The sequence below is a fragment of the Trachurus trachurus genome, assembly GCF_905171665.1.
Source record: "Trachurus trachurus genome assembly, chromosome: 20".
Classification (NCBI taxonomy): Eukaryota; Metazoa; Chordata; class Actinopteri; order Carangiformes; family Carangidae; genus Trachurus; species Trachurus trachurus.
Window position 1 is genome coordinate 11505285 of NC_139911.1, and position 21046 is coordinate 11526330.

At 39.2% G+C, this 21046-nt stretch overlaps 1 protein-coding gene across 2 annotated transcripts in view; it reads left to right on the plus strand.

Moving 5' to 3' along the window:
• The first annotated feature begins 1163 nt into the window (after positions 1-1163).
• Positions 1164-21046, plus strand: part of eya1 (EYA transcriptional coactivator and phosphatase 1) — a 61364-nt gene continuing 41481 nt past the window's right edge. Inside the window, exons 1-2 of one of the 2 annotated variants that reach the window (XM_083995958.1) lie at positions 1164-1398; positions 5639-5699. The gene's annotated coding sequence lies outside the window, so the exon portion shown is untranslated. The remainder of the gene's footprint in view (positions 1399-5638; positions 5700-21046) is intronic. The other variant, XM_083995959.1, reaches the window with a different exon arrangement.

The following is a 21046-nucleotide window of genomic DNA, read 5'->3' on the forward strand; positions in this document are numbered from 1 at the left end:
TCTGAATAGTCTTGTGATGTATTGCTGAAGGCTGTTAAGGGATGTCCATCCAAGCATCTAGTCCAATGAGATGATACTATCAAGAGTACAAAGACAATTGCCTACATGAAGACCATACGTAAGTATTAATGTTGCATTTATATGAACTACTGTTTTCACACAGAAATTGCTTTTACAATGCCAGAACTACATTTTCCTAATGGTGCATCCTATTTTATGCTCCAAAGTGTGCTGTAAATTAAAGAAAAGATTATTCAAACTAAAGGAACACTTAAATGAAATATTGATGTTTGCCCTCTCCATGATCCCTGGAAGGTGAAGTTGTGCCAGAAATTCCTACTAGTAAAATTATGCACTGATATTTGTGGTTCCCATCCTTTTTGACTTGACCCCATAATATGAAGCAATGTCTCCTTATGACCCCTCATCATAGGTTGCATATGTGAGCAGTTCAAACAAAAAGTAATTTGTCCTTTCACAGACTGTTTAATTTGAATAACTGAAGGTAAAAATAATTGTGTTTCACAGGAAACAAGCAAATTATAGATAAAAGCCTGAGATATACATTATTTTGTGTATTAAAATTTTTTTTTTTCTCATTCTCTACCTGAGAAATTACTTTATGACCCTAAGGCTCCTGAGTAAGTGGTCAATAACAGGTCAAATCTCTGACTTTCATCCCATAGATTCCTGCTGGACTAAATCTCAAAAACAAACACTGACTAAATTTAAAACTATTTAGAGTTATACAGAAACCTATAGGTGGCGCTCTGGTTCATATCCAGAGAGAGATGGAGAGATGTACCTACTGTAAAGAGCATCGTGATATGATTTATTGACATCATATGATTTACTACAAGAAAGTCCTGCTTTAAATATGTGGGGCATACTAAAGACTTGTAATCATAATTTTAGTGTCATTATTTTTCAGAATAAATTATTATTTTGGTCAAAATGTACCTATATTGGTAGAGTTTTAAAAATAATTTTAGAATAGATAGCACTGACAGTCAAAAACAACCTGTTAACGACGACAAAAGTGAACTGTAATACTGTGGGTAAAGTTTCCCTCGTGCCTGCCTTTCCTCGTGCAACAATTGATACCAGTGGGCAGCACGCGCGCACAAGACGCATGCGGATTTAGCTTGACAATTTCACTGTAACCTTCCGACTCCCGTCGTCGTGAAAAGTTTGAGGGTTTTATGTCGGGACAATGACAAGCGTTTTATTTGGGTTTTCACCGTTACGTTCGAGTTTGTCACCGACACATTTTCCAGCCGCACAGGGGGGAGAAGTAACCGCTGACGGTTTCAGAAGACGTTAACTTCATGTTTATGAACGGAGGGACTTGTTGCTTGGAGTGACAGCGGCACGCTAGGGATACATGCACGGTTAAAGGTAGGCAGGCAGCTGTGACACGACTGTGTTTACTTTTTCCTCTTCTCTCTCTCTATAACTTCTCTGTTCTCCGCCGTTTCCTCACAATGAACGACCATTACCTACAGTATTTGTTTGACTTGTGGTGAATTGACAGCGTGGTGTTGAGCCATTTCCAATATGGGCGGGGACAGCAGGAGTTATTCTGAGTGGAACAAGCTACAGCTCAATGAATCATAGCTCTAGTATTAGCTGTGGCAGAAGGACTAGTGCGCAGTGATAAATTAAAGCACGGTAAACTGACTCTTTCATACACAGCAAACTCTAACTTAATTATTACCTGTACCTTTTTTATTTTTGTAAATCATTGGTTTGTGGCATTCTTTGTATTACCTCACAAAAATCGATTTAAGTCTGTAAAAGTAATCACTGCTTCACGGTAATGAGTTGGGTTTTGTGCTGCATAATTCAGTTGCTGCTCAAACAAGCCCCTGTGTATCACACAGTAGGCCTATGAGTGTAGTTGCATTGTATTATATTACATGCATTGTCTCACATTTTCCCTCAGTGGCATATATTCTAAGAATAACATGCTTTCACCCCCAGAAATAGGGCTATGCAGGTAGTGCCAGTTGCATTTATCAAAATATCATTTGCCTTAAGTTAACAGCAGTTGCACCTAGGCTTTACACTCATTCATTCTGCCCCAGGCTGCAGTCATTTTTCTGTCTAATTATTTCCTTTTTTACTGTGCACCACATTTGACAGTGATGGATAACAGGTTAAAAATGGACATTTACTCCTCAGTTAGTGTATGTTGGATTGACTCAAGCACGCATGGAGTTCTTCCCTCAGACCAAAAGACCTTGGAAAGATTGTGTTCCCCTCTGCTTTTCCCATTTCAATATGTTACAGTTTGTCTTCATTTTCTTCTGACTCTGACTCATTTCCATGATATATAGCCGAAGCACATCATCAAGACAGAAGTGTAGGTTATGTCAAAGTTATGCCATCATGATAACAGTCTGGGTTTCAGAAGCAGGCCTTCCTTTAGCCCGGCAGTACTGAATAAGCATCTCACTGAATCAACTGTAAAGATGGTGGTTCCTTGATTGGATGTTTTTCTTAGTCTTGCAGAATAGAATTGTCAAATATCAGTAGTCCTCCGGTGTTTAAATGTCAGTCCATGAAGTTGCCATATTTATGCACCTGGTTAAATGTTATGATGAGGTTACTGCTGAGAGCTGCCTCATTTCTGACTGTAGTGGTCATGCTGGAAGAGTAGAGTGTTTGCACAAACCATGTGGTGCCACAATGACAGAGGTGAAAAAGCAGAACAGAAGCCACAGATGAAGTTTTCTTTGTCTATCGGTCTCATCCAACTCATCCGACTTCTCGATACATATTAACCAAATTGTGTATTGTTTATTATATTTCAGCCTTCATTGTTCACTATAGACATGATCAGAGGATGGTCAAAGTTACTCTTTTCTCCTCTTGATATAATTTTTTTCATGAACATTCAGGGATTTTCTTTTAATCTTTGATCTTAATTTACTAAACGTCCATGCTGACATCCGCACATTTCTTGTTTTAACTTTTTATTTTATTCGATTAGCAGTTCACCACACACTCACATAAGAAAGCAGGGGATGTCTAGCATTTTGCAACACGACACGACTATTACTACTACTGTAATGTGCCTTGCATATTGCGATTGACTCATCATTTGACAAGACCACAGTTTCACGACCCTTGGATTTCCTCGCAGAAATATCATCCATAGATAGGGAGCATGTCAAAATCCACATTATCGTAACTGACACAAGTATTGTGACTTACGGTCATCAAATTTTAAAGTTTGCCTTTTCTTGAGGTGATCAAACATTCTCTGAGTGATAGCCTATAATATGTGGTTGTCTTTACTGATATTGTGGAGTATCTTGTTTTGTTGTGACCCCCTTTCTTTCTGCTTCGTTCTGGATTTTCAGTCATTGACCTGAGGTGGAACAGCTGTGGCCTAAAAAATTCAAGAAGTGAATGAATTCACTTTAGAAAAGTGTGGTAGCTCAGCAGGAATACTGCAGTGTATCATGTCTGCAGCAGTGAACAGAACAATTTTCATTCACATATGTACCAGATTCCCTACTGTACTGTACATGTGCTTCACGTTTTCTTTAAGACTTGACTTCAGAGGAAAGTTCTCCAGTCTGTTCTCTTTACTTTTGAAGTTACATGCTCCTCCAATTACTGGGGCCATGCAGTCTCCCCTATGGTGTCCTTGGACACTCTTGGAGTGCCTGAAAATGTTGCGGACCATTAATTCTGGATTGTCTTCATCTGTTTGCATAATTTTCCCTCTATAACCATTTTCCTCCCCCATTTTCACAGTCTATGCTCTCAGGTTTATTTTTTTTCCTCTTTTATAAATGTATGAGTCTAAGAGATCTCAGTTTTATATCATTTTTCAATACCACCGACAGCTGTTAAAATTTTACATCAGCCTGTTTTATGGCATACAGTCTGTCAGCTGTGTACTGTACACAGTATGTTTTACAGCCTTTGTGCTGATGTCCCCTATTGAAACACATCACCTGGCAGCAGATAGGTTTACAGATGTATTCCACAATATTTTCTATTCTCTTATTAATCTTACCAAAAATATATATAAATCCTAAACACAGCTGAGAATTCAGTAAACAGAAAATCAATTTTATGTTTAAGAAAAAAAAAGGGAGTGGAAAGTGTTTTCTTTAACCTTGTGCGTTTTCTAGGTTTTTCAGTTAGACTAATTTGCTGTCAGGCAGGAGGTTGTTTTTGCAACTCAGGCAGACTCCAGAAATTAATTTATCCAAATAACCAAGTCCTCCTGGGCCATGGAGGTTGGGACACTGAAATGGCCCTGGTAGGCAAAGCTGCCTTTTGAAGTCTGGAATGTTTTGGCTGACTTAGAGCAGGCGACTGGAGTGGAAGGATCATTTTCACTGACCCATGGGATTTTTAACCATTTTCATATACCGAGAACAAAACAAAGTGAGGAAAATGCCTGAGCTGATTTGCATCGACTTTGCTATCAAAAACTGAGGGGAAAGAATGAATGAAACTGATTTAGGGGAGATGTAGTTTCCTTTTTTTTCATGATTTGTGGAATATGTTGCTCATGATATTGAATCAGTGATAAAATCTCTAAGGACTGACATTTGGACACAACTCTTGACTATGTTGACGTCACATCACCTTTCTTACAAAAGACTTAAAAATTTCCCTCTTAAAGATTTCATCTTTGGCTCATCTTAAAAAGTCCAGTCATATCATAAAAATTCCCTTTATTACTGCAATTAGAGTGCTAATCAGGTGGTCATTTGGGATTAATACAATAAACACTTTGATTGTCCACTTTCATTATATAAATGTCCTCATTAGCTGTACACCGGTGCAGTATAATTTGTTATATCCAGTATAAAAGTCACCACAGAAGTTACATTAATAAGAATAATTTCTATTTATGTAACATTACAACTAGATGCCTTGCCTTTATTAAACAATCTTATAAGGAAAGGGAAGTGCAGGAAACCAGGCCGTCTTGAGTAACGGGGCACTTGAGTTTCCAGCGTAATAAATAATTCACAGGTCTTGTGTGATGAGCTGCTGAGGACAGAAATCCCTAATGACAGCTTTTTATAACCTATGACTCAGCTGGCCATTATGCTTCTGACATCCCTACACAGACCACATCCCCTCTGCATGCTTAGTGCTCAGTGCTTTTCTCACTGCGCACTGCTTCACCTACTACACTGACAAGACGGAGTTATATTACAACCTACTATATGCAGTCATTTAATGAAAGACACTGGGATGGAAAATATGTTGAAATCGAATTATTACACATCAAATTCATATCCTCGGTATAGCCTTTGGCAAAATGTTTTGGTAAAAGAAAATTATTTATATTCATAAAAAGATATTTTTCTATGTTTTATATGTAAAAATATGTATTTTGCGACTCTTTCAAATGTGATCTGATGAATTTCTTAACTCAGAAATGACTCTAGATCTCTCTCCGTATTATCCTACAGTTTTCAAACTACAAGTTCTCATTTTGCAGAATTAATACAGCAATCAGTGTCTATGTTCTTACTTGAACATTTTGTCTATTGTGTAAAATGTTGAAAGTTCAATAACAGTATTTTTCTTGTGTGTGCGTAAGGCATATGAGTTATTAATAGTTATTAATTTAATTTTTTGTCATTTCCTGCGTTAGATCCATGCCTAAGGGATCGGACTTACCTTAACGCCTGTTGCTTCTGCTGTGTGTGTGTGAGGTAAGAGCCTGAATAATTGAGTTTCTTCAGTCTGCTCTAGGCCTGTGACTGATCAAGTGTTACAGTGTTTGATTGGCATAATGGCACCATACCCCCCAGGTAAGGTCATTCCGAGCAACATCTGGGTCTATCATGCATTATCCAACTCCCAGAATGAAAGGCACAGCCTCATATGGTATTGGTTGATATCATTATTGTTATCATTTCCAAAGCCCAGCTCTCACTAAGAATAGGTGGTTAATTTTAGATGCAAAAAAGATCCAATTACTCAGGCCTGTGCTTGTGGTTGTCCCCAGAGTTAGTGCAAGGAAATAAATCTGGTGGCCTTGATTAAGTACCTGACAATAGAGTTAGCACAGCACTAGTGGTTTATAGTAATACAGCGGACATGGGCAATTAGGCCCACCAAGTAATTTACAGTACCGCTTGCAGGTGGCGACCTGGTATAAGCTGGGGACCACCTCGGTAACAAATTAGATCGTATAGGCAAGCAGAGTAGCAGCTCTATACGACTTCCAAATAAAGCAAAGCAATCAAAGATTATAAAAGGCTTGATGCATATTTCAAATCTGTTATGATATTTTTTGTGCGAGAGGAATAACACACCGCGCTGGGTTTTTCATGCGTAATTTTCTGCAGAATGAAAGATCACTTTTATACGTTGTTGATCTTTTTACGTCAGCGTGGACCCTTCTCCTCTCACTGCTACCTATTAATTATGAAATACTGTAGGTCTTGCCCATTTCATTTTACAACTTCTTCCTGCTGAACTTGGTGTGAAAGGCTGCTGTTCTTAAATAGGTGTATAAAAGTAAGAGTGGGGAAAGTTCCCCCTGCTCCCACTCTCCCCAGCATTATGTCATCAGAGTCAAAAAGGCACAGCTGAAGAAAAATAGCTTGTTTCACACATGATAGACACCTTAACACATGGAGCAAATGGAGTGGGGTCTGTGGCTACTTCTCTTTACTGAGCAGGTCAGACAGTCGCTGGCTTTATAGGACATTCAGACATTTTTACAGTAGGTGCGTTATCATTTTTTAATGGACTATAGTGCTACTTAACAGAGTGAAACTGGATTTTTCTCTTCTTCTAACGTGTTAATTTGTCCATTTTGTTTGGTAAATGGAGGACTCACATTTTATAATGATCCATAGAGTATCATATCATGTATACAGCTTTTGACGTTTTCTGAGGGTACTGTACTGTATACTGATGAGATTTATTAGATAGAACATCTATCAATGTGCTCCTCTGTGTGCAAAAGTGAAGAATAACACTGCCCTCTTCTGCCTGCCAGTCTGTCTGGTCACCCACAAATTGAAACATTGTGTCATTAGGTTTTCATGTAGTTTACGGTGTGGAGACTGGCACTATGTGTCTGTGGCTTATCAGACTCTTGTACAGGTCAGCCATTGGGTTGCAGAGTGGCAGGACCCCTGGAATAACTCTGACCGCCTTGATCCCTACTGTCAGCACATGGGCCTTAGTGTGAGCTGATTTCATCAAGGCCACCACAGTACAGTGGTTGCCCCACTCCCCATGACAGACCACTGCTGGGCTGGTTTCCTCAGCAAGCCTGTTCCATTTAACAGGAACATTTTCCTGTGCAGCTAATGCACTATCTTCCTGTGGAGCTCCTGATAAACTACTCAATCTCTTGGTTGTGTTTTTTAAATTTGAAATTTAGAGTTCTTTTGCATTGAAAACATGTAAATCTTATCATAAACTTTGTCGAATCAGCGTTCTTATTCTTACTATTCATATATTTTCAACATATACTGTTTAAGTTATGCTTGTGCTCTCAGTCAGAGTGAGCACAGTGCTGTGTACATGTGGAGGCAGGTCCATCTATTTCCATCCACGACAAACACCCTGCAAATAGGGAGAAAAGCTAATTGGCATAAACTGCAATGATGTAAGCAGCACTGCACCACTAACAGCTGTGTGTGGTCGGTCGGCGCTTGCACAACTATTTTAGATCTCCAATCTAAAAGACATATACTGTCTATCTCTCCTCCACCTGCAATGGGATGTGGGTCTGCAGACAGCATTTCCCCTTGATGGAAGAAGGTTTTTTTTTTGGAGCACAGGAGTTATAAGTGTGTGGCCTCTCCTGAGATGATGGCATTTCCTGTATTTCATGAACAATGGAGATGAGTATTAGTTAGAGCAGGTGTCATGTGGCATTTTTTTTTGCTTTGTTGTTGTTGCTGTATTTCATTTCATAGATACAGATATGTATAAGACAAGAAAGAAAATGCTTGACTTAGGTGTTTGTTATGCGTTCTATTCCATTCACCAGAAATGGAAATGTTCCCTGGGTTATTTCCGCAGATGCATGTGTGAACTCTTTGCTGAACTACTGGAGGAATATTTAACATGTCTGCTACTGATGTTTAATCTCTCATTAGCCTTTAGGTGACACGAAACAGCATCAGCCTCTATATTGCTTTTGCCAATCAGAGGCAGATTGAGTGACAGGCACAGGACAACACATCCCTCATGTAAACCCTTCCTCTACCACCACGAAATTAGAGTGGCTGTTGCTACACGCTGCCGCCTCCTGCTTCTACACGAATGAGAAAGTAAGCACTCCGGTTCAGAAGTTCACATTTTGGATTCGTGCCGGAACTACTTAAGGCCAATGACGTTTTTCAGAGGAACAGGTGGTCAGAGTGACATAATTCTGGCACACTGTTAAGATCCTTAGAAATTAGGCCCTGTTGCTCTGCCAGAAGGGTTATTACTCTGTCAATATGTATAAGCATGAGTTTATCTGACTTGTTACTAATGTAAACCGATAACAATGGAAAGGCGAAATTAAGACACTGACATGGACATTTCTTTACAGCTGCTTATGTACTTAGAAAATATGTCCACAAACACACAAATCACATACATGTGCGCCCATCTTTGACATGTCTCAAGGCTTGGCTGAGAAAGCTATTTATTCTCATACACTGTTAACTACTGGCACGTATGCGTTAGAGTGGAATGCCATTCAGAATGCAGAAAATATATTTAGTTCTCGCCAACAGACAGCAAAAGGCACCAGTGGGTCTAGCCCCTGTGTGAGAACAGTTATTTCTGTCACAGTATGGGCTTTCAATTACTGTAATCCGCTGTTTGACTCCTTCAAGTACATCAGGGCTGATTAACTATTCCTACACATTTGATGTGACACCTAAAGTGTCATATCATAAATAGACATAATTTTTTTTGACATAAAGGGAATTTATTTTCTCTACCTATCCAGTAGATGTCAAACAACCATTAAAGTTCGGATATATATTTAAAGATATTAAGTAATCTTGCGTGGTGCCCCTTCTTGATAACTCAGATTAATTACACAATATTGAATATGAACGCAAGACAAAAAGAGAATTAGATGTTGAGTATCAGCTTGCCTTTGATTTGATAAGAAATGGTTGCATATAAGAGTTAATAACAGCACGGTAACTGTTTGACAGATTTGAGTTATTATGAGTTTCTTTAAGCCTGTTAATAGGTAGGTGCTTATGGACATTGGAAATACCCCACAGCTGCAGTCTGGCTGTTGCTCCATATGTGATCCTCCTGTCAGACCCTCAGAAAACACTCAAACTTCACTACCATACAGACTTAGTCTCAATTGCACCCACACAGACATGTGTCCAACAAATGCACCGCCTTCACAATGAGTCTACAGATGTTCTGCCTTTTCTCACAATTAGATTAATATAAAACATTATTGACAATCCATTAGTGCTTACCGCGGAGCTGTGGAATGAAAGTTATGGTGTGGACAATTCATTTCTTATTAAATGGTTTAAATTATTATTGACATTTAGGGTCATGCAACTGCCTGGTAACACTAAGTATTCTGCATGGGCTTATTTGGGGACCTGTGTGAGGTCTGTGCCTCTATTTGGTGGAGGTTTTATCTAAAGCCAGGCACATCTAATTGCAAAGCCACGCGATTCAACAGGGATGAACCGAGAACAATGCCCAGATAAGTGAATTATACCTACCTGGTAGGAGCAGGCAAGGGCTGTGGCCTGGAGCTAGGCAACCAGCAGGCCCTCTGTTTGTCTTAGGAAACAGTTGAACAGCTCCTGCAAACACAACTTATCCTGTATAATTGGTGCATAATTCCTGCGTATATGTCTCTTTCTCCTGCCCTAAACAAACAGTCGAGGGTATGTTAATGGCCATTGAGTAGTTAAGTGGAAGCCTCTCTCTAGAAGGGCAATGAATTAGTTGTAAACTTGTTGCAAACAAGTTGTGTAAACACTTCTGAAACCTTAGTTTAAAACTATTGTATTTTTGCTCCTTGAACAATTTCAATGACGGGGATTTACCAGAATATCAATTTAAGTATTTGATGCACCAGATAATTCTAATATATTTCTTATATAGCACTTAGGCTTGTTCTGCATCAAAAAAAATATTTTACATAATGCAATTTGGTTATCTAGTATAACACTGACAATAAGACCAAATAGCTTTTCACTTGACTTGAAACTAAACATTTAATTCAAATAGCATGTTTTTTTGTCAGCTGTTTAAGCCTTGTCTGAAACATACTGCAAGTCATTATATCTAAGACAGTAGTTCACTTTCTCATTGTTGTTAATAACATTTACCATCATTGGGGACATTTTGAAATATTGCCAAAAATGGCACTCACAGAACTTGAATGCTGCTGGATAGCACTAATCAAACCCACAACATCATTCTGAAGGTGCAGTTGTCATGACCTTTCATATTAAAAGCTTAAAATAGAAGCTGTATGCACTTAATGCTCATAGTGACTGCTGTAATGTATCAGATTTTAACTCATTTAATGGACTGAACTGAATTGTGTTCACTGAGACTCTATATTGGTGTCTGTCTTGCCTCATTTATGAACTGGCTCACAGAAGATATTATAAGTGAGTCTGCTATTTGTAGAGAAATTGTGCACTTGACTGAGTGGAAGGATGGTGAGCACAGTGGGATTCCAAACTGCATACAAATATAGGTTAACGTATGACATTATAGCAGCTCTGTGTCCTCAACTTTAGAGGAAAATCCATCTGATTGAACTAAAATAGATGTCATATCTCTCATCTGCTGCCATGAGCGAACAATACCTTTACCTTCTCTCGGTACTCAAACTTTTTAAATGTCCTGGAGGAGTTCTTGTTCAAGTCCCAAACCTACTGAGATCTCTAATGAAGGCTTTACCTTCCAGGCAAGCATATTTCTCCAAATGACAGTAATTTACATATGATGTATTTAGAGAAGAAGAGGGCAGGCTAATTCTATTTAGAGATTTTCCTTTGTTTTAGGAGTCATTAGCAGCTAGCTCAAATCTAATTTTTACAATTTCATCAGGCCATCTTGGAAAGCCTCTGTGAGCTCATCAGAGAGGAGCATTTATTGCTAAGTGTTCTCTATTGCATTAGCACACAATAAAGCGGCCAGGGACTGCTACAGACGTTTATGTGGAATCCAGTTAACACTCCGCCAATTCGTTTTTTATTGGGACACAATCAATTTTTATTCATTTTAAAGCCAGAATGCTTTCTTTCATTGTGTGCCTACCCCAGCTTATTATACCCTAAACTAATTACTCAGTTGTTTTCACAAAATGCTAATGTTTATGTTAAAGATTTCCTCTTTGAAATGCAGGTCTGACATGCATACATAATGTGAGATTTTTTACATTTTAATGGAGGTCTGTCACATGTGTTTTTCATTATTACACTCTTGCCATTATTATTTTAAACACTATTTTGAATGCAATAATGACATTCATTTTATCTGTAGGAGTGTGGCAACGATATTAAAGTCTAGGTTAGAATATTAGTGTGGGATATTGATTTAGAAGAATCACAGTATGAGTCATCAGACCTGGGACTTCAAAGTCAAAGCTGGACCTTGACCGTAATTGTCTGACTCCTCTTTTGAAACACAACAAAACTTTTCGCACATGTTGAAATTGTACTGCAGAGAGAGATAGAGAGAGCCCAAAGTAATCATATGGAAGCCTCTGTTTGTGGTATACACAAAGCTGTTACAAGATAATATAATGTGCGGATATGGTGCTGAAATATACTCAAACAAACTGATACAATTTGTTGATAGTATTTAACCAAATTACATCTTTTTTCTTAAGGCACATACACAGTACTGCCTCTGCTAAATAAGGGTAACATGATAAATCATACCTTAAAACACATATTTTTTTCCATCTATCATTACTTCCTGTTATTTTTAAATGGAGTGTCTTATATGGAGTAAGGATACAGTAGCTGTTATGACTGTAGCCTATCTTAATAGTATAAATAGTTTAGGACAGTATCTGTAAATCAGTTTAAGGCAGTAATGGAGGCTTGAGCTCAAATAGAACATAATTGTTAGCATTTCATGCACTTATATTTTATATACATTTATTTTTTGAGAGTTTTTGAGAGTTTGCAGTTCTTTATCTCAAACTCATTGTTGTAATCACAACTTTAGGATGCAGTTTATTTTGGTGCTTGTGTTGTAGAGCCGAGAACTCGATCTGCGTGTGGCGGAAAAGCAGTTTAAGTCATCTCAATGTGAGCTAGATGTGTGCATCTTCACTGTGGTGTGATAATTAGAGTGCTTAAGTGCTCCTGGAGACAGTACAAACTCAGATACCCCCTTCCTCTTCAGCCCCTCCTCTCATTCACCAAGAAGGTCTTTAATGGCTCCCATTTGACTCTGATATCATTTATTGTTTGGTATCAGATGTACCTTGTACCCTTCACCATTTTCACAGAAGCACATTTGACCTGAAATGTAATGTAGGCAACAGGCATCAAGTCTTTTCCTTCCACCCTCCATCCTCCATCCTCCGCTGTTTTCCCATCAGTGGAATGCACAGGCATCCTCCGTTTGTATTGCATTTCGATATGCACAAACAAAGCATATTCATAGCCGCATCCTCAAATGACAGTAAGTGACATTGCTTGGTGTAGAATAAATATGGATGTGCTTGTAGGCGTGTGGGTTTTCATTCTGTGCATGCATTTATTTTTGCATTTCCAGTTTTGGGATTTGTCTTGCAGTGGGCTTTGGAATGCTTTTAACACATTGATGAGATGACAAGTTATCATTGATCTGTCCTTACTTAGCGGGATCCATTAAATAATGTATGGGCTCCTGTGCATTACCAGTGCACTCTCCTGTCCTGACCCATTAGAGGAGTAGGGCATGGGGCCCTAGTGGCTCCAGGCCTTCAGAGGTCCTTGGGCTTTCATTTAATTAAGTTATCCTATAATGAAAACTCCTATAATGAGATTAATTTTAATTATTTATCAGCGGCCGATTCGAGGGAGAGGCTGCATTAATAATGCATGAACGGGCTAAACATTTTTCAATTCATCACCTTTTCCTTTTGTTAAAGGTGCAATTTATTAAGTGCTCTGCAGCTGCTAGAGGTGATGGTGGTGGAGATATGGACGACCAGGCCCAGAGGTCAGTCAGAAGAGCTTGACTGTCATTTGATAATGTGCATGATATTGATAAACTTAACATCCTCACAGTACATGTGGTATTATGAATTCCCCTGGTGTGTTTACATAAATTCATTCAAGCTGTTTTTAGAAGACACATCCACACCCTGATGGGGTTTATATTAATACCTAAAGGCAGACAAGTAATCAAAATTATGTCTGTAATTCTCTGCTGATGATTGTATACCTCCATAAGCTTCCTTTGTTGATTCCCCTTGTGTGAGCACATTAGAAGACTTTGGTGGCTGGCCAACAGAATAGGGGAAGATTGTCGACTGTCACACAGTGTGAAACTGTAATTAGCTGGCATGGAAGTGTGCTTATTTGAGTTCCCGGGCAGCAGAGATAGTGGTACAGTTGAGATCTGTAAGCCGATACGTTGTTGAAAACAATTACCTCTTTTGATTTAAATGTGCACATTTCACATCTTGGTAACTTTTGTGTCAGTGGACAGAAACATATAGGCAGAGCGGAGCATCAGAAGTGGCTTAGGGGCAGGAGACAAGAATGTCATTGGGACGGTGAGCCGAGTGCATTTATCAGGCCTTCATCAATAGTTGATTAATAATTCAGGCAGAGTCTGGGGCTTCTTTGGGACAGGGTTTCAGCTAGCTTGTAATTTTGTAAATTGCATAGTCATCATGCAATGGTCTGTGAGAGAGACAGCTGTGAATGTAGGCTGGCCTATGGGACTTTAGTGACAGGTACAGCAAGTTAAATCCAATTGCGGTAGCATTGTCTTCAGGTATCCACAACAAACGCAGCATAGAAAGAAGCTTCCTAGGCAGCAGACAAGGAGCAGGAGATGAACTGAAACGGCTGTTATATGACATAAAGAAAAGCGACGTGTTTCGAACTTAGTTCTCTGGACACCGAGCAGATACATTGCTTTCCACTTTAGCTTGGCTACAGAATGCACAATTTTACTGGAAATCAATATACAGATAGTGGCTTTTTGTTACACCGCCAGTCCCGTCCTTTGACAGATAACTGCCCCTGGCTTCAAGATGACTAACAGAAATTTCTGTCTATTGTGAGTTGTTCATAGTGCCTCGGCCCAGGTGCAGCGTTGGGAGAAAAGTCTGTGGCCAGTGAATGAGCAAACCCCTCAATTACCCCAAGCCGGCTCTCTGATAATTCCCATTCAACAAAATGGGCCCTCTAATTGCCCTGACCGGTACTACCTGTTCCAAAAGTGCACTACTCTTCCACATTGTTTCCTAGGCAACTGGAAGTTTTTGTGACCTATAAAAAGTTGCTACTTCTGTAACTGATCCGAGATGAGGCGGTTGTTTGTTTCCATGGCAGGCTGCTGAGCTATTTATAGGTGTATCTCACTGGTACAAGTACAGTAGGCACAGAAAGCATTACGAACAATTTATTCATTTATTTAACAAGAAATTCTCTGCTGCTTTTGATTGACTGGATGTCAAGCAGAAGACTCACTAGCTGTTTTGAGAACAAAAACACCTGGGGCTTGAGCAACTGAGTCACAAAGTCAAGAGGAGGAAGGCTTCACACTCTTCCCCCTCCTGTTTTCCCGCTGTCTGCTTTCCCCCCCTTCAACACAGAAGCGGATCCTTGTAACAAAACGTAATGTTTATTTTGGAGTCAGAGGCAATGCCCCGGATGACCGGAATTTCTTTGTTGTGGTTTAGTTTGTGTTCTTAGCAAAGAGCTGCTGGTATTGATGAATCATATGCTCATCAGAGGTTGCTCGCTATTCATCTCATCTCTCCTCACCGTGTGCATCTCCTTCGTAAGGTCAGTCGGGGAAACCCTCCATATTAATGTGATAATTTATCTCTGATTCACAGGTATATTCATTATCATAGGTGTCAATTACAGAGTTCACAAAGAGCTGTCCCTTAAGGCAGTTGGCAGCTGTAGCCAATTTAACTCCAGTTTCAAAATCTGTCTCTTACTTTTAGTTCTATTCACCATCTTCATCCACTGGACATAATATATCTCTGTTCCATTGATGTTACCTTTATATATGTGTTGCAGCTGTTAAATGTCGCATCTAAAACAGTTTCAAAGTTCAAGACCTATAAGTAAAAAACAAAATTAAAAATTGCTTTTCAGCTTCTTGATAACTTGATAAATGTAGATACACTAAGAAAGGTTTGAGTCCACAAATAAGATTTCAAGAGGCTACATAACAGATGGAATGAGATGGACTTTTAAAAGAGGTGAGATATCAATGGGAATCCATTTAGTTTATGGACTAGATACATTAACTTAAATAACAATCAATCATTTCTGTCTTTAAAGCTTTTTAATGCACATAGATCTAACCTGTCAATACATTTTCAGCTTCACGCCCACTCTTAACACCACTATTGTGGTTATACGTTTGCCATCGTTCGTCTGTTACTTCCCCCTTGAAATGCAACTTTTACTGTCCAGTCTTGCTCGTGACCACTGTTGGATTTCAGTAACGCTGCAACAAAGAAGAAGACTAAATGTTCACAGGAAATACCTACAGCAGCAAAACAAGAGGCAAAGAAAAAAAATCTGCACTATGGCTGTATTTCCTGATTAACATTTACTGTCTATCTGCTTTTTTAAGAGATGCGTTTTTGATCATCATCATTAATCAGTCACCGTAAAAGCATTGTGCCGTATTATAAAGTCATATAGCTGAGAAATACACTGCTCCAATATGAAAATGTAAACGGAGCGAAAACAGCTAAATATGAGACCTAAAGCAGTTCTGGCTAGATGAGATAGAACATATTTTCACGCAGTACAAAGGGGGAGTGTGTTGTAAGGAGTGCATTGCAAATTCCATTTCCTCATAGAGGAAGTCACCTTTTAACTGGGCCACTGCTGTTCCGAACACATCAAGAGGAAACAAACATGGAAAGTTGGCATATCATCGAGTCCAGTCGGTTCTATTGATGTCTTTCACAATGATATGTTTGTCCAAATGAACTGAATTAGGAAGTTGGAGATCTCAAGAAAGTGGATCAGCATCACAGTCGGACCAGACTGAACAGGAAGAATCGATGTTTACTTCCAGGGAATTTTTGTATGTGTTTGTTATTTCCTCCTGGTTTGTGACCCACTGTTAGTGGTCTCCTCCTTTGGATGATGCTGCCTTTGTTTTTTCATATGTAAAGTAACTTGGACAGCTCTTCCTGTTCACTGGATATTGATAGCGCAGCAGTAGTGCTCAAGTAAAAACAATAAATGAAAGGCTGTCTCCCTCAGTCGTGATGACTGCAGCAACAAGTACCAGACGCATGCACAGAAGTCACTATGAGGTACTTTGGAGTTGAGCATTAGCATATACATCAGCACTCCTCTTGCCATTATTACATTGGTTTATTTTGGAAACCACTCATACTTCGTGTCCCTTTGACACCAGCATGATTGGAGGGATCCACTATAGTTTGGCAAGCTGCTAATAGTTCACACTGTCCTCAAGGCTGTGAAAAAAAATCTGCAGCTCAGCATGTTTCCCACTGTTCTATAAAATGAGTGACATTTGGTGCGTAGATAATCCAAGCTACAGCTTTTATAAGTGCACATGCACAGGGAGGCTAGGCAGACAGATAAGCCCAGCTGTTAAAGCCCGGGAGTTAAAAATTACTGAAAACTGGTGTCCAATGGCAGTGCCCATTCATCACTGCAAATGCCCCCGCTGTGTTCGCTTGCACTTGCTTTTTAGAGAACAAATGTGGATGTAGGTTAAATATAAGTTATTTTCCGGTCCGTAGTATTTCTGTTTTATTTATGTATGATAGATAGCTGATTGGTAATACCCCAGGCTTAAATAGCCTTGTCTGTGCTCTTGTATCTTCCCTTGGCAAACACAGCACTGTAACTTGAATGTGGAAGCATATGCTGTCAGAGAGACAAACCACTGGCTTGCACAGTACTGCCTCTTTTGTAACTGTATTTAGTCACTAAGCAGAATGGCATGGACCCAATCTAAGTGGCTTTCATCTGTCCAATTCAAACAGACGTTTGACCCCAGACATTTGCCTAATGTGTTTTTGTTATGTGGACTCCTGGCTTCACAAATGTCACAGTGGCTGGACTAGTGGGGTTTTGGTTAGTGACTCAGGGGGTTGGGGGGGGCACGGGGGCTGGGAGGAACATGGAGTCAGGCCTGAGGGGGTGGGATTGTGAGGCAACAGTTATGTCTATAACCTCTGCATTTCGTACTCGAACCCATTGGGAGTTGGTGGTGTGGTGAACATAAGTTCCCTGTGATGACCACCACCCCAGCCCACCCCCATGGGCCAGATCCACTGCATGCCTGCTGATCAGCGGACCAGCCCCCAGTGCTCTGCTGACCTGGGCCCAACTGGCAGGCAGCTGTGGAGGGGACGGGGAGTGCCACATTTCTGGCCGCCTGGGTTGCACAAGTCAGAAGCCAGCCCCAGACAGTTGGGGCAGTCATGACAAATGCTGCCATTAGAGGGGTGCTGAAAATTTATTACCAAACATATTGGTATTTTAGGGTGCAGCTAATTCTGATTTAGTGGCATTGCTGTTTGAAGTTCTGTCTTGAAACCTTACCAGATTACTAGTACTAGATGAGTGCTAGTCATCCCACCCACTTACTGCTCTTACACTATAGTAGCAATGAGCGATATCTCTTCAACTCGCAAAGTAATGGTATGTATCATTTGTGTATATATATATATATATATATATATATATATATATATATATATATATATTATCAACAGTTGTATAAGATACAGACTTCAGATTTGCAGCTGTGAAATTCTATTATTTATAGGTTTGAATTGCAACTGTTAAAATTGTCTTGTCTTATTTTCCAATTTTTTAAATGGGGCACAATGTCAAGAAAATGGATATAAAGTATCTGGTCTGTCATCATGCTTATAATGTGTCATCAGATCATTTACTATTACAAAAATATGCTATTTCAGGCTTTTATGTTCATTTCCCAGTTTTATTTTTAAAGCATTTTAGGGGAAAAGCAAATGAGAGTAGTGTGATGCTGAATGGCAAGTATTGACAAAAAATGTATAAGTGTGTTGTTAGTGTACTGATGCTGATAATGAGTCTAGGTCAAATATTACCTTTTTAAGGAAAATAATACTTTTCGATTATTTCCTCATGAAGCCATCTACAGTAAGCGCAACTTTTACCACACATTCGAACCGACAGAGTATCACATATATGCTCAGCTGAAGTGTAGTGTATAGTCGTCTTTAAAAACCTACCAAACCTTGCATTCCAGTGTTTCTTCAGTTTGTAAATATCGTTGACAGCTTAACAAGTGATGTGGTCCTCCACTCAAGTGTATGAGAGGTTTGTCTTTACAGGAAAATGCTGTCATCCAACTATGGTGAAGTGATGATGTCTACCTCACACAAATGCATATTTAGCCTGGTTTAACAATGAATGGTAAATCACATATTCATAACTGAAGTCAGATTCTAAGGAAGGCAACCTCAATATATACAACAGACCATATTCAAGTGACTTATTACGCCGCATGAACTCTTCTTACTTATCTTTTAACAGGCTATATATTCTTAGCGTAACGCCTGCGGTGATACTTCCAGCCGTAGTGATGTCTCATTCTGAGTAATAGCTCTCTAAAGTGTGCTTGTTTGGCTTTTTTGGGGCCATTGGAGAGCAATAAAGTCTTTGTCTGAGGATTTTCGGGGTCCTCATAGACTTTCACCAGGTGTGCCTCACTGGTCATAAAGTACAACTTGTCTCTCATGGTATATTCATGGATAAATGTGTGTACTGGGTGTTCTTAAACTAAATACTAGTTAGTGCACACTGTGGTTTTAATTCAGCAAATACAAAATTTTGAAGTGACCTTTGAAATTTTTTTGTAAGAGTGTGCTAAAGTGTCCTTGCTATATATTTTATATAATTCACAAGACAAATGCATATTTCACTTAACTCAAAACATGTTCTTGTTTTGTTTGAAACCAAGATGGCTGCAACAGTAGGGTCAGTCTGTTCATTTAAGGTTGTGACGTCCACTGAGGTTAACCATTTCCTTTGTTCCTTGCTCTCTGTCGAGGAAAGCTCCAATGCATTTTCATGTTGAGGTATGCTGTGTTTACTTTTATCACTGCTCCTCAGCGAGGCAGGCCAACCTGATGTTTGTTTATAAGGAACTCAGGCTTCACTTGGAACTTTCATTCACCACATGAAAGCACTTGACTTGCTACTAATTTACCTTGAGCGACTTCAAAATTATCTGTCTGCACTGTCAAAACCTTTTTTTGTGGCGACAAGTTGTCATCATCAAAGATTTTCTTTAGAGTTTAATGAAAGCCTTGTGAATAGATGGTTTAATGTTATATTGTATCAACTTGAATACTACATGCAGAAAGACATCTAAAACTTTAAGTAACATATTTGTCTTGGCCGGTTTTTATTTTTGCTATCATTGCTTTAGCTGTCACTATTGCTATGCAAGTTGCTAGGCTAGTTCAAGAGTTCACATAAAAATACAAGCAGTGGGAACGAACAAAGAATAGAATAGTATAGAAAATTGTCTTGAATTTCCCTTGGCCATCAGTGTTGTTTTGCTTATACCGAGCATATGTCACTCTAAGGAGCTTGGTTATTTTCAACAGGAAACTATGCACATTGAATAACTCGTGAATATCCAATACCTAGCACTTCCTGGGCTCTTTGACAAATTGCCATGCAGCAAACTTAATGTTCCACTTGTGTCAGGGGCAAGGCTGGAAGGTTGAGGGGTTTGTGTTGTTAAGAGCTTTTTTTTTATTTTCTCCTTAGTCAGTAGGTGAACACTTCACCTGGTAATGCCTGTATAAATATATAAAAACTGTTATTTTATCCAAAGTTGTCCCAAGTTCAGATTTCCCTTCTTAGAGGAAGGTTTTGAGTGTAATGCTCTGCTGAGACTTATGTCAAAAAAGGAACTTGATCCCCCCAGTGTGTGACATTGTATAAACACTGTAGTAGCTCCACCCAAACAAATTTGCAGTTTATGCATATGAAAATATTGCAACTGTGTCACCGGGGTGTTAGCATTTTGTTTCATCTGTACCATTTGACTCCTTGTCACACCGTTCCTGCTCCTTTCACACTGTTTATATATTCTTTGTCAGGATAAGTAAACTCTCTTTACCGAGATGTCCTCCTTTGAGGAAGAATCGGGGGGGTTTAAGATCCCAAAGTTTCCAAGCACTAGGATTCCATTTAGATGTTCATTAACCCTCCAGTCTTTATCTCAAAAACAGAATCAGCCATTTGGAAGTGAGTCTATTTTCATGTGTGTGAGAAGCTGAGTGGATAACCTGTTGGCAGTGGAGGACAGTGCACATCTCTCTTCACTCTAAATTGCAGGCAGGCATCCTTGCAACCCCACATGAAGACCATTGAGTCCCATCAAGATAATCCTTAATAAAGAACGGTTTCACATTTAATCTTAGCTCACTTCTCAAATTTCTTACTTGATATAGTTTTTGGCAAGTGGTGTCTAAGTGCTGAAGTCAGTTGGACAGTATCATTGCATCTTTTGTTAAGCTTCCATTTGGCACATGTGGACAGTTTTAAGCTTTTATAGCTGCCAAAAAGATGATTTTATTGTTCTTATTTATGCATCTAATGACGTTTTTCTTTTACTGAATATGTCTCAGTACCTCTTAAACTGTAATAGTCTATATCTCTTTGAATATTTTTTATCAGAAGTTAAACCGAAAGAACATCTTGACAATTTAGATTCGATGTTAAACCACCTTTTACTTACGGTTGTCCGCATGAAATACTGTCAATCATGAAAACAGTAAAACCGCTGGGTTGATTTGACCCTTGATTCAAAACATACCATACAGCACCGCATGCATGAGGGT